This window comes from Mobula birostris, chromosome 14 (genome assembly GCF_030028105.1).
Source record: "Mobula birostris isolate sMobBir1 chromosome 14, sMobBir1.hap1, whole genome shotgun sequence".
Lineage (NCBI taxonomy): Eukaryota > Metazoa > Chordata > Chondrichthyes > Myliobatiformes > Myliobatidae > Mobula > Mobula birostris.
Window position 1 is genome coordinate 17,247,710 of NC_092383.1, and position 15,296 is coordinate 17,263,005.

At 42.9% G+C, this 15,296-nt stretch overlaps 1 protein-coding gene across 1 annotated transcript in view; it reads left to right on the plus strand.

Annotated features, from left to right (window-relative positions):
- The window catches only part of LOC140209736 (NT-3 growth factor receptor-like), a 946,852-nt gene that overhangs the window by 922,386 nt on the left and 9,170 nt on the right, over window positions 1–15,296 (plus strand). The window lies entirely within an intron of this gene.

Genomic DNA, 15,296 nt, shown 5'->3' on the forward strand with positions numbered 1-15,296 from the left:
GCAATACCTTTAATTATCCCATCACAATAGAAATCCAAGACCATCTTTCCAGCAACTCAATATTTGAATCCCTTCAATTACATTTCTGCAACATCATCAGATTCAGAAGTGAAATATCTGTGTCTGTGTCTGATATGTGATCTGCTTCCCTTCTCTGAATACAGTCAACCCTTAAAGCCTGATTTATATTTCTGCATTAACGCATCGCTGTAAGTACTGCGTCGCCGCAAACCCTATGCAAAGCCGACGCGGAACCCTACGCAAGAGCCTGCGTTGCTGCGACGCGCACCTCTCCCAAAATGTAACCGCTCGTCACAGCAACGCAGAACGCAACAGCTGTGATTGGTCTGCTTGGTAGCACCGCATGTCATCCTACGCTGCAATATCTTCCCATTGGGCAACTGAAGGGCAGGGAAGGAACTCTGGCTGCAATGCTTTCCATAAAGCTTTACAGACCTCCGAAATTATGGAGGACACATTTCACTTCTATGAAAAAAGACGCTCACGTCTTGTTTACCCCGAGAAAGATTACCATGACCATGAAGCCTTGCGCGGGCAGGTGCGTGCGCATGCGTGACGTGCGTGAATTGCAGAGCGACGCAGACACACCAACGCACAAGTATAAATGCTCACAATGCGCGTAAGTCACTTGCGTAGGTTATGGTGTCCAGTTAATGCAGAAGTATAAATCAGGCTTTAGTGTTCCTCCTGCATTAACCACCCTAGTGAGGCTGCTATTGTTATGGTCAAGACCCAATTTTCACATGGTTTCTCCTAAGCAGCAGTTCCCCTGCCCCTGTATGGTTAAAAGCATCCTGACTTGTGGTATGTTGTGGTATGGCAAACTGTATGCAGAGGCACATAAGAATCTGCAGAAGCTGGTGGTCTCAGCCCAATACATCACTGGTACATCCTTCCCGACTGCTGATAGTATCTACAGGAGCTGCTGCCTTCAGAAGGCAACAACAAAAGTCTTCACAACTATGATCTGGCAGGAGGTACAAAAGCCTCAAGTCCCATGACACCAGGTTCAAGAACAGTGACTTCCCTCCCTAGATAGTGCCTGACTTGATGAGTACCTCCAGCATTTTGTGTGTAACTCAAGTTTTCCAGCAACTGCAGAATTTCTTGTGTCTACTAAATTTTTCTTTGGTTTGGAATCCAGCATCTTATTTAAACTTCTCCGAAGTGAGTTGCACTAATTTCCCTCTTTAGAAAGCTCTCTGTGCTTCTACTTTCCAACAGATAAGATCTCAAATTTAGCACAGCTTATTTCAGGGTAGGTGCTAGGTTTTCCCTTACTATAAAAGTCTTCATTATTCCTCTTCACTGAGCACTTTATTTTTCCTTAAACCATCCTGACTGCAGGATGCACCTCATCCCACTGAGCGGGAGACAAGACTAAACAACAAATTCTAGCTTCTGACGTAGCCGAGTGGAAAGGGGTATTACCAAAGTTTGTTCAACAATGCAACTCATATTTTGACATTACTCGATCTGACACGATTCCTAAAATCACCTTCTAGTGCTGGCATTGGAGAAAGACTAGAGGAGGTTTACAAGACTGCTCCCAGGTATGAGAGGGCTATCATGTAAGACAGTGGTCCCCAACCTCCGAGCCGTGGCAACTGGCACTCGCCTCTGATCTGGGCCGTCATTTACGTGCCAGGTGGCACCTAATTAATTAGCTTGTTTATTTCGGCTTTTTTCTTTAAGATGTGCTGGGTGCATTCTGACTACCGCTGCACCCCTGCATGCTTCACAGCCCGGAGGTTGGGGACCACTGATATAAGGAGTATTTGAAGGCTCTGGGCCTGTATTTGCTGGAATTTAGAAAAGTGGTGAGGGTAGGGGAATCTCATTGAAACCAATAGAATTTTGAAAGGCTTAGATACAGTGGATGTGGAGAGGATGTTTGCCATAGTGGGAGAGTGTACAGCAAAGGGTACAGCCTCAAAATAGATGGGCGCCCCTTTAGAACAGAGATTATGAGGAATTTCTTTAGCCAGAAGGTGGCGAGTCTGTGAAAGTCATTGCCACAGATAGCTGTGAAGATCAAGTCATTAGATATATTTAAAGCAGAGGTTGATAGGTTCTCGATTAGTAAGGGTGTTAAAGGCTATGGGGAGAAGGCAGGAGAATGGAGTTGAGAGCAATAATTAATCGGCCATGATGGAATAACAGAGAAGATTCAGTGGGCTGCTCCCATGTTTTATAGTCTTACAAAATCTCCAGATACTTTCTTCTGGGGTACAATCTGAATAAAAGTCAATCCGTTATTTTCCAATATTAATTCTCCATTTCTATTTCTTGGGAGTCGATCATTTAACCCACTCAAACCACATCGCCTTGTACTTCCATATTTCTTAATGACATAGGAGTTCATTTCAGCCCATTGAAGCCTGCTCACTGACAAATCTTATTTCTCAATTCATTTTTCCTGTAACCTATCTTTCCCTCATTCTTATCTGCTCCCCCCCCAGTTCCGTTATTTATCTAGACACTAAGGACATTGTTCTATGGCCTATTCACCTACTAACCTGCACATTTCTGGACCAGTTTACACAGGAAACCCAGGCAGCCACAGCGAGAACCTTAGACAGCCTTGCAGACAGTCTAGATCTAAACGACACCAATGAAGTCGTGAGGCGCCAATTCTACAGCCCATTCATGGTTTCCCCTGCTTTGTGACAAGTTAAGCAGTTCTTCCCGGATCTCCTTTTCAATGATCTTATACACTTGGAACAGTCAGTGTTCCTGCTCACGTGGAAAGAGCCTGTGGGCAAGGAGGGAGGCAGATTAGCTCCATTGTCCCTATATTTTGTTCTGCAGTGATTTTCATTGGAGTATCAGATCAGGCCAATCCAATCCCCTCATATTAAATGCAGATAATGTTCGAAGCTCGTGACTAGATCATGCAGCATCCTCACAGTAAAAACATAGAACATATAACATACAACATATAATATAGAACATATAACATAGAACGTTACAGCACAGGAGGGCCCTTCGGCCTACAATGTTGTTCTGACCTTTTAACCTGCTCTAAGATCAATCTAACCGGCATAGCCCTCCATTTATGTACCATCCACATGCCTATCTAAGAGTTCCTTAAATGCCACTAATGTACCTGCCTCTGCCAGCACCCCTTACATGGTGTTCCACACATCTACCACTCGGTGTAAAAAAAAATTATCACATGGCAGCTACTCAAAGCATAAAAACATGCAGACATGGTCAAGAGGGTCAGTTGTTGCTCAGACCAAACATCAGAATGGGGAAGAAATGTGAGCTAAGTGACTTCGACTGTAGCATGATTGTTGGTGCCAGATGGGGTGGTTTGAGTATCTCAGAAACTGCTGATCTCCTGGGATTTTCATGCACAACAGTCTCTCGAGTTTGCAGAGAATGGTGAGAAAGATTAAAGCATCCAATGAGCAGCAGTTCTGTGGGCAAAAACATCTTGTTAGTGAGAGAGGTCAGAGAAGAATGGGCAGAGTGGTTTAAACTGACAGGAAAGTGACAGCAACTCAAATAACTATGTGATACTCTAGTGAGGTGCAGAAGAGCATCCCTCAGTGCACTGCACATTACACTTTGAAGTGGATGGGCTACAGCAGCAGAAGACCACGAACATACAATAATACAGTCAGTGGCCATTTTATTAGGTACCGTCTGTACCTAATGAAGAGGCCACAGAGTGCAGTGTGAATATTTTCAGGCAGCCTCGGGCAGCAGTTGTAATGAAGGAGCTGGCTAAATTCTTTATCCAGTAAAGTATTCTCACAGAGAAAGAATATCAACCCATGGCTCAAAATTCACCTCAGTCCAGCGTACCAATGACAATGGCATGAAATTGGCAATGTCGCTTGGGTAGTGAGTGAGCTTGAACACTGCTTCACACCTCAGTTGAAAACAGGAAATGCAGGAAACATTTAAAGTTTAGGTACTATCCACAGAGTTAACACTTCAGGTCCAAGCGCATCTAAGTCCATTTCAGTTTCTGACAAAGTGTTTTGACACTTGAAAGATAAACACTTTCTCTCTTTCCCACAGATGCTAGCCACCCTGCTGAGTATTTCCAACATGTTCTGGTTTTATTTCAGAATTCCAGGAGTTTTTTTTTAATTTTCACTTACTGCATCACAGCGTTCCCATTATGAGATCAATGATTGAGATTGATGCAGGTGATCCTTGTAAGACTGTGTACCTGAGGACAAGCCTAGCCAAGCAGACTCCACACGTCATAAGGGGACTGAACCATGAGCATCCATTTCTTTTAATTAAATATTAAAACCGCTACTGTTCAGTTCCACAGTAACAAAAACCAGATGTATCTGCAAATCAGACCACTGTGGTGACTGTTAACAAGCACTTTCCTACAATTTAATGATAGGTCATTATCGAAGTCATTACTGAAGTATTTAATATTGGTTTCACTGATGCATGCAGAAATGTATTCATTTCAACAAGTGAATTGCAGGAAATACTTGGCATTGCCTCATACACGTTGCTGTGAAGTCAATTAGAAGGTGTGTGTTAGTATCTGGGACCCAGATCATTTCATAATTGTAAATTGCCACGTGTGGATTTAATTACTTCAGGATTTATTAGGCATCGCAACCTGATCTTCAGCGAATGAAGACTTGTCACTGTAGCTGTACACCAAATGCAGCAACAAATGTTTCCAGCTCCCTGGTGAAAACCCTAGATAGAGTGGGCGTGGAGAGGATGTGTCCTAGATTGAGGAATATTTCCAATTCCCTGGGGTCTTGGAATCCCAGTTTCTCCAGAATTTCATTCTTCAAGCAATATGAAATGTCATGATAAATGTTGAAACTCCATGGTGCACAGATACTCACCAAAAGATTGGCACTTTGAGACCAGGATTATAAACTGTCACACCAGCTGCTGATTTCCTTGGTTTATTCTTAATGATCAGGCACTGCTGAGTAATTAATTCAGTGAGCATTAAGACCTTGGGGAATCCTTACAACATTCTGACATTTTTCTATAGGAATATCTCTGTATCATTTTTCTGCTCTATCTAATAGTGCATTAGCAAGAAGACTAGACTATAAAAGCAAAGATATAATGCTGTGCTTTATAAGGCATTGTTCAGACCGCACCTGGTTTATTGTGAGCAGATTTGGGACCTTATCTAAGAAAGGATGTGCTGGCATTCGAAAGCATCTAGGAGAGGTTCAAAAGAATAGTTGCGGGAATGAAAGGGTTAACATTCCAGAAATGTATGGGATAGTAGGCTAATTGGTCATATGGGTACAACTGGGCGGCACGGTCTCGTTTGGCCAGAAGGGCCTGTTGCTGTACTGCATCTCTAAATTAGAATTAAATAAAGTTAAATGCATGAGGGACTTTTAATGGCCCTCGGCCTGTACTTGCTGGAGTTTAAAGAATGAGAGGGGATTTCAATGAAACCTATTGAATATTGAAAGAGCTGGATAGAGTGGACGTAGAGAGAATATTGCTTATAGTGAGGGAGCCTAGGACCCAAGGGCACAGCCTCAGAATACAAGGATGTCCCTTTAGAACAGCATTAAGGAGGAATTTCTTTCACCAGAGGGTGGTGAACCTGTGAAACTCATTGCTACAGGTGGCTGTAGTGGTCAAGTCATTGGGTATATTTAAAGCGGAGGTTGATAGGTTCTTGGTTAGTATGTGTGTCAAAGGTTACAGGGAAATGGCAGGAAAATTGATGTCGAGAGGGACGATAAATCAGCCTTGGTGGATTGGTGGACCGGACATGATGGGCCAAATGGCCTAATTCTGCTTCTATGTTTTATAATCTCATGGTTTTATGGAATACAGTCCTTAGTAGCACAGTGTTACAGTGAAAAAGCCTTAAAAAGGGACATTGAGTTGGGCAGTGGCTTTTCCCCAAGTGATCTAGAATTCAACCCAGATCTAGAAACTGAGAATATTCTGTCAATCGAACTCCCAGTGTGAATTGCCAGGTAACTTGCCCACTTTATGGTCCAGGTTACCCTGTCAATGAAGATGCAACAGGCAGGAAGTCAGTTATGGAGCAAAGGAGGCCGCTGTTGTGACCTGATTTATTTTCCTCTTAACGTATGAAGCGTCTAATTCTATTTTCTTATAAATCTGCCAATAATCCTGTTAACTGTGCTCTTTGAGAGGGTTATGTTTGAACAGATTAGGGATGGCTCAGCTGAATCCTGAGATTGCCTTACTGTTGATTATCAATTCAGAAACACAGATCCCATCAATATCACTTACTAGTCCCAGGATGACACTGCTCTCTCTTTCCCATGCAGCTGATCAAGAGCAAGAGATACAAGCCAGTCCTTTTCACTAAGGAGTGCATATTGAGAACACTTTGACCTCCCTTCTAGACTCATTAATAGTAACTTTAATTAAACTGAAATTTATTACACGCAACCCACTTTCCTCAGATTCATTGACTTTTTTTGTACAATTGGTTGCATCTGTACATTACACAGATTGATTGACAAAATTGTTTTCCACAGCTATGTGAAACTACAACATTGAAACAGGTCATTTGGTCCATCATTTCCACTCTAATATTTACTCTCAATGTGATCTGTAGTGCTTTGTTCTCAGTTCACATTAATAACAAAACCTGACAAATTCCTTCCAACATAGTTTGTCTAAAATGCAGTACTGTGTAAAGGTGTTAGGCGCACACACACACACACACACACACACACATATATATATATATATATATATATATGTACACACATAAAATAAAAAAACACATATATAGAGTATATATACATTCTCTCTCTCTCTCTCTCTCTATATATATATATATAGAGAGAGAGAGAGAGAGAGAGAGAGAGAGCGCATGTACTAGAGTGTCTAAGACTTTTGCACAGTACCGTATTTGTCAACATGGAGCAGAGAGCAAGTTTGTAAATCTGGCAGGAGCAAAAGATGTTGGGAATGGCGAGGGTGGAGCGCTGCGGGAGGGGCGTGGGGCAGGTGGCAGAGAAGGAGTGGCGGGGGTGGGAGGTGGCACAGGCGCAGACACACCCAGCCCTGAGACACCATGCAAGGTCAATTGATTCCAAACAACTGGATTATTGATCATTACAGAATGTCTCTCTGGTGCTTCCCGCTTCCTCCCCTCACCCTTCCCTTTTCCCAACCATGATTCCCCTCTCCCTGCCCCCTCCCCACTCTCACTCCACAATAGAGACTGGTATCAGAATTAGGTTCGTCATCACTCACATATGTCATGAATTTGTTTTTTTTTGCAGCAGTGCAGTTCAATACAAAAAATTACTACAGTACTGTGCAAAAGTCCTAGACACCCAATCTATATAGGTATATGTGCCTAAGACTTTTACACAGTACTATAGCTTTTCTTGTGATCTGTTAAATCTTTTATTTATGTATTGGTTTGAATCCCTCAGTCACTCTCTGGAAACAATCTCTATCCATTCTATTACACACACTCATAACCATCAGTATCTCATTGTCCATTCCAACTGTTGTCCTATTTGTTATTCCTTTCACGTTCTTGACCATGCAGTTGCCTGTCAGCTCACAGCTTCATTTCACCTAAAGTTGCCTCGCAAAACTTTTCCATACAAGCTGCGTAAGTCCAGATTTCTTCATGATGTAGCGGGAGGCCATTCAGCCATTGGGATTGCACTTAAGTCTGTATGGCAAAGCTCCTCATAGAGTGATAGAACACTACAGCACAGAAACAGGCCCTTTGGATCATCTGGTCCACGCCCAACTATTGATTGCCTGGTCCCATCAACTTGCACCTAGCCCATAGCTCTACCCCTCCCATCCATGTACCCATCCAAATTTCTCTTACATGTTGAAATGAAACGTGCATCCACCACTTCCACTGGCAGCTCATTCCACACATTCACCTCCTTCTAAGTGAAGAAATTTCCCTCATGTTCCCCTTAAACATTTCACCTTTCACCCTTGACCCATGACCTCTAGTTCTAGGTCTCACCCAACTTTGATGGAAAACGCCTGCTTGCACTTACCTTATCTCTACCCCTCATAATTATGTATAACCATATAACAATTATAGCATGGAAACAGGCCATCTTGGCCCTCCTAGTCTGTGCCGAACTCTTACTCTCACCTAGTCCCACTGACCTGCACTCAGCCCATAACCCTCCATTCTTTTCCTGTCCATATATCTATCCAATTTAAATTTAAACGACAACATCAAACCTGCCTCAGCCACTTCTGCTGGAAGCTCGTTCCACACAGCTACCACTCTCTGAGTGAAGAAGTTCCCCCTCATGTTACCCCTAAACTTTTGCCCTTTAACTCTCAACTCATGTCCTCTTGTTCGAATCTCCCCCATTCTCAACCGAAAAAGCCTATCCACGTCAACTCTATCAATCCCCCTCATAATTTTAAACACCTCTATCAAGTCCCCCCTCAACCTTCTACACTCCAAAGAATAAAGACTTCTATCAAATACTTCCATCTTCTATCAAATACATAAATACTTCTATACTTCTATCAAATCTCCCCTCATCCTCCTATGTTCCATGGAATAAAGTCCTAATCTATTCAACCTTTCCCAAACTTATTTGTAAGGCCAGTGATGTTGTGGGGATGGAACTGGACTCTCTCAAGGTGGTGTCTGAAAAGAGGATGCTGTCTAAGTTGCATGCCATCTTGGTCAATGTCTCCCATCCACTACATAATGTACTGGGTGGGCACAGGAGTACATTCAGCCAGAGACTCATTCCTCCAAGATGCAGCACAGAGCGTCATAGGAAGTCATTCCTGCCTGTGGCCATCAAACTTTACAACTCCTCCCTTGGAGGGTCAGACACCCTGTGCCGATAGGCTGGTCCTGGACTTATTTCATAATTTACTGGCATAAGTTACATATTACTATTTAACTATTTATGCTTCTATTACTATTTATTATTTATGGTGCAACTGTAACGAAAACCAATTTCCCCCTGGGATTAATAAAGTATGACTATGACTATGACTATAACTCAGATCCTCATTTCCTGGCAACATCCTTGTAGATTTTCTCTGCACTCTTTCAATCTTACTGACATCTTTCCTGTAGGGAAGTGACCAAATCGGCACACAATGCTCCTGATCAGGTCTCACCAAAGCTTATACAACCTCCACATAACATCCCAACTCCTGTACTCGGTACTTCGATTTATGAAGGCCAATGTGCGTAAAGCTTTCTTTTCGACCCTATCTTACACTTTCTAGGAGTTATGGATCTGTATCCTAAATCCCTCTTTTCTACTGCATTCCTCAGTGTCCTGCCACTCACCATGTAAGTCCTACCCTGGTTTGTCCTCCTGAAGTGCAACACCTCACACTTGTCTGCAGTAAACTCCATCTACCATATCTCAGCATATTTTTCCAGCTTGTCCAGATCCCACAGCAACCTCTATAGTTTTCCTCACTGTCCACTACACCCCAATCTTGATGTAATCCACATGGTCTGTCATGAATTTTCCCTTTAACTTACTGTATATTCCCCACATTCCCATCAATTCTACCACATAACTATTCCAGGGGTAATTTATGGGGGAGCATGGTTGCTTTGCGGTTAGAGTAAAGCTATTACTGCGCCAGCTGTAAGATTGGGGTTCAGTTCCGTCCACTGTCTGTAAGGAGTTTGTACATTTTTCCTGTGACCACGTGGGTTTCCTCCAAGTATTCCAGTTTCCTCCCCTACTCCAATGATGTACAAATTAGAGTTAGTGGGTTGCGAGCATAGCAACACACACAGGCTGCATCGCACTGTCCTCGCACTCTGCTGGTCGTTGCCGCAAATGATGCATTTCACCTTATGTTCCACTGTACGCATGTGACAAATAAAGCTAATCTTCACAGTAAACTCCTAAACCTTAAAGGACATCCCTTTCAAACAGAAATGAGGAGGGATTTCTTTAGCCATAGGGTGGTGAACCTGTGGAATTCTTTACCATGGGCAGCTGTAGAGGCCAAGTCATTAGGTATACAAAGTGGAAGTTGATAGGTTCTTGATTAGTAAGTGTGTTATAGGTTACGGGGAGAAGGCAGGAGAATGGGGTTGAGAGGGATAATAAATCAGCCATGATGGAACAGTGGAACAGACTCAATAGGCTGAATGGCCTACTCCTCCTATATCTTATGGTCTACATATCTTTGGGATGTGGGAGGAAACCATGCCAGGAGGAACCCCATGGGATCACAGGGAAGAATGTGTGAACTCCACAAAGACAGCGCTCAAGGCCCAGGATTGAACCTGGGTTGCTGGAGCTCTGAGACAGCAGGTCTACTGGTTGTACTACTGTGTCACAAAGTCATGAGCAGTATCCTCTGCGTTAGAGAACCTTCTCATACTCTCCGCATCACTGGGCATTACCATCCTGCTCTGCATAGAAAGCTGGAAGGTCTTCCTGTGGACTGTTCCTCTCAGTACAGACAGTACGTCTGCAAAATGTACCTTCTTTTCTCTGCGCAGAGCACACAAAATATGTTTACTTGACATTTCACCTTAGGAAAGGAGCAAGGCGCATTGAAGGCAGAATGTTGATAACAGTGTACAGTGAAGGAAATTGTAAATACAAGCGATTCGGCAGATGCTGAAGTTCTTGAGCAACACACAAAGATACAGGAGGATCTCAGCAAACTGGGCAGCAATCTATGGAGGGAATGAACATTTTGGGCCAAAATACTTCATCAGGACTGGAAGATACTGCAAAGGCAAACTGACAGGTGATAGGTGAAACCAGGGGAGAAGGAAAGTGGGTGGATGGGGGTGGGGGTGATGAAGAAAGAAACTGGAATGGGATAGGTGGAAAACCTTGCCCCTCACCTGGTCTCACCTATCATCTTCCAGATTGTACTCCTTCCTCTCCTCCCACCTTCTTATTCTGGCTTCTGCTCCCTTCTTGTCCTGATGAAAGAACTTGGCCCAAGACGTTGACTCTTTATTCCCCTCCTTAGATACAGCATAACTTGTTGATTTCCTCCAGCATTTTGTGTGTGTTGCTCAAGATTTCCAGCATCTGCAGAATCTCTTATGATTTTCTTTTCTGCTTCCTGCTGTCTCTTTCTGCCTTTATCTTCAACCCCTCATACTCTTTTCCATATATACACTGATAAACTTCCTCTTCCATCATTGATAAATACACGTACCCCTCTCACACTGTATCCACTGTAAAATTCTAAAGTACCGACTGGTGAGAGACTGTGGAGCTCTGAGAGTCAGAGGCCACTGGGTGTCCTAGTACATGATTTGCAAAAAGCTAGGGTGTGGGTACAGCGCATAATTCAGGAAAATAAGTGGATTGTCTTGTTTGTTGCCAAGGGAATTGAATTCAAAACTGGAGAGGCTTGATTTCAGTCACACTGGGCATTAGTGTAATAATTCCACATCTGGAGGACTGCATATAGTTTTTATTTCATTTCAAAAAGGACATAGAAGCACTGGAAGCAAATCAGAGAGTATAAACTAGACTCGTATCAGGATTGGTGGGCTGTCTTATTCGGAAGAGTTGAACAGGACAGACTTGCAACCATAAGTTGACCTAACCTCTGGAAGCTGCCACAGGGAGTAAAGATAATGCCAACTTGTTCTCAAAGAGAGAGCAGTTTCATTGTGAATTCAGTGCCACTCATAACTGAAGCATAAATCCCCACACTTCACAAAGCAATAAATGATAACATTCTTTTAACTTTCCTCATCTCAAATTTCATTCTCTCTCTGACTGAGTATCGATGACTGGATCTATAATCCTTCCCATCTCTTGAAATCTGTATGTAATTATGGCAAAAGTGTTTGCATTCCACTTAAGGTATAATGTGATGGTCTGTTCCCAGCCCAGACGCCGGGAAAGCATTTGCTCAATGTAGAGTACTTACTGATTCTACCTGTGGATGAAACTCCCAGTGATGCTGCTGGAGAGCTTATTCAGGTTCAGCTTGCTGTTGTGAGCTTCACAAAGTAACATACTGCAGGTACGGGCTTCAAAATCTGCTGAACTGCAAGGGAAAAAAATTGCTTATTAATATATAAGCAAGGGCTAGGAGAATGTGCAGATGGCAGTAGTCACAAGGCAGGTACCATAAGTAATAGATTCCAACATACACACAGCTGAATAAACCTTCAAACAAATGAATGTGTTAAACCAACAAATGCTTAGTTACATAAACAGTAACATCTGCAGGCAGCTTAATAATAGTCGTTCCATTTATTATAATGACACATTGGGAGATGGAGAGAGACAGGGCAGGTGAAGAGAGAGATATATTGGAAGGTAGGAGAGAGATTCATGGTTCTTATGTGCAGAAGGTATGCAGTTTCCTTTAAGGCACAGTGCCACATTCAGAACATAAATGCAAGGCAAAAGGAGGAAGATGTGAACAGTGAGTGAGCTGAGGAGAAGGGGAGATATGGGACATCAATCATAAAATAATTGCCATGATATTGTAACAGTATTATTTCCTTTTGCTTGAAACAGTCAACTACAACTTCTACTCAGTGGCTACTTTATTAGGACAGGAGTGGAACCTGGTGTGGTCTTCAGCTGCTGTAGCCTATCCACTTTAAGACAAGTCAAGTCAAGCTTGTTGTAGATACATGTATATAATGTATATAACCATATACCGTATATAGATACGAGACAACTTTTCTTCGAACCAGGGTCTAAAGCACAGTAGTACTCATAACACGCGATAATTTATGAAGGTATGGATAAAATCTAAAGATGAATCACACAAAAATAACTAACTAAAATTCATTAATTTTAAATTTTGGAAGGTACAGAACAGATTAACCAGTGACATTTTGAATAGGATGTGGCCAAGAGATTTGAAGCCTAATAGCCTAAGAAAAGCTATTCTGACTATTCTTGTTTTTATGCATCGTAGTCTCCTGCCTGATGCTAGAAAGTCAAAGAGGATGCTAGTTGAATTGGTGGGATCTTTAATAATACTAAAGGGCCCTGCATATGCAGTGTTCCTGATAAATATCCCCGATGGATGGTAGGGAGACCCCTATGATCCTCTCAGCTCTTCTCACAGTCCTTAGTAGGGACTTCCAGTCCAACATTCGACTACTCCCGTACCAAAAGGAGATGCAACTTGTCAGAACTCTCCCAATGGTGGACCTGTTGAGATGGGAGATGTGGAGGGGAGCCTTGCTTGCCTCAATCTTCTTAGGAAGTGGAGGGGCTGCTGTGTCTTCTTGTTCAGAGACGTGATATTCAGGGACCAGGTGAGGTCATCTATGATGTGAGCTCACTGGAATTTCATGCACTTAACTCTCTCTACAGATGTGCCATGTATGCACAGAGGGGGATGGCTGGTCTACACCTTTCTGAAGTCCACAATGATTTCCTTTCTGTTCTCCGTGTTCAGACTTAGGTTGCTCTCTCATACCAATTCACCAGCCGCTCCACTTCCGCTCTATACTCCATCTTATCATCGTCAAGATTTGACGTCTTACATATACTTTTGCACACCATTGTTGTAATGCATGGTTATTTGAGTTATTGACCAGTCCGGCCATTCTCCTCTGACCTCTTTCACTAACAAAGTGTTTACACCCACACAACTGCCCCTTACTAGATAGTTTGTGTCTTTCAAACCATTCTCCATATGCTCCAGAGATGGGAGGAGTTGTTTTGAGCTGCCTCCAGTTTTAGAGCTGCCCTGTGAAGTGTCCTATAGGGAGCCTTTTAGCAGATATTTAAATGAATGTGGAACTCAAAGATTGGTGCTCTTGGCATTTTTTTTAGATTGTTAAGTGGTAGTCTTTCCCTGGCCCTGAGAAACACAGACTTTAACCATGCATCACACCACAACTGGTGTCACTAGCTACACGTCCTGTGCCAGGCAACACCAGATTCTGGAATACAGATCCTGGCCAGAAGCGCTTATGACTGAAATGGTAGATATAGCACGGTCCATCACAGGAAAAGCCCTCCCCACCATTGAGCACACCGACAAGGAGCACTGCTACAAAAAAGCAGTATCTGTCATCAAGGACCCCCGTCATCCAGGCCATGCTCTCTTCTCACTGCTGCCACCTAGTCCCACACCACCAGGTTCAGGAGCGGTTATTACCCTTCAACCATCAGGCTCCTTCACTCACATCAAAGCTGAAATGATTCCGCAACCATGGGCTCACTCTTAAGGCACACACCCAAAATGCTGGAGGAACTCAGCGGGCCAGGTGGCACCTATGGAAAAGAATGAACAGTTGACATTTTGGGCTGAGACCCTTCATCAGGACTTGAGGGAAAAAGATGAGGTCAGAAGTATGAAGGCGGGGAAGGGGACGGAGAAATACAGGGTGGAAGGTGATAGGTGAAACCGGGAAAAGGGAGTGGTGAAATAAAGAGCTGGGAAGTTGATTGGTGAAAGAGATGAAGGGTTGGAGAAGGGAGAATCTGATAAGAGAGGACAGAAGGCAATGAAAGAAAGGGAAGTGGGAGGAGCACCTGAGAGAGGGGGTGGACAGGTAAGACGATAAGGTGAAAGAGGAAATGGGAAAGTAATGGTGAAGGAGAGGGGATTCATGTTCTCAGTGTTATTTTTCTTTTGTTTGATTTTTTTATTCGCACGATGATTGTTCATTTTTGTTTATGCATAGCTTTTCATTGACTCTGTTGTCTTTCTTTGTATCTACTGTGAATCCTCGCAGGAAAGTGAATCTCAAAGAGGTATCAGGTGACATATATGTACTTTGATAATAAATATACTTTGAACTTTGATGCTTCAGCCAGAAATCACCAACATTTCCAGATTGCACAGCACTAAAAGGACTGATGCTCTACCATCCAAGTTCATTGGACAAGGATACCACTTCCAGTCTGAGAGTTAGTTCGTTTCTGGATAAGGAACAGACACACAGTAAACCAGCATCAGCTGAAGCCCTGCTGTTGAGATTAGTTCCCTGTTAAATATTTGAGAAACTTTGTAAGTTCCTGTGCAAGATTGTTGGTACCTACATATCTGTGTGTTCTCACTTTGAAGTGATGCAATGACTATTTTAATGACATTCCCAGCAGAGTTTATTCATCATCAATTGTGCATTCATTATGCTTGACTCAATGGTAAGGTCTCATTTGCCAAATGTGCTTAATTCCAGAAGCCAGAAGCCAAACAAGCCAACACATAAATTGCATTATTCTATATTTGACCATGTTTTGATAATTGGGATACCTTGTGATAAAAACACAAAGAAACTGTGAAACAGGGAAAATTTGCCTTTGAAAATTCAGTAGGATGGTAAAATGTGACCTATGCAGTCCCGATGCCAGCTCCCTGGAGAGATC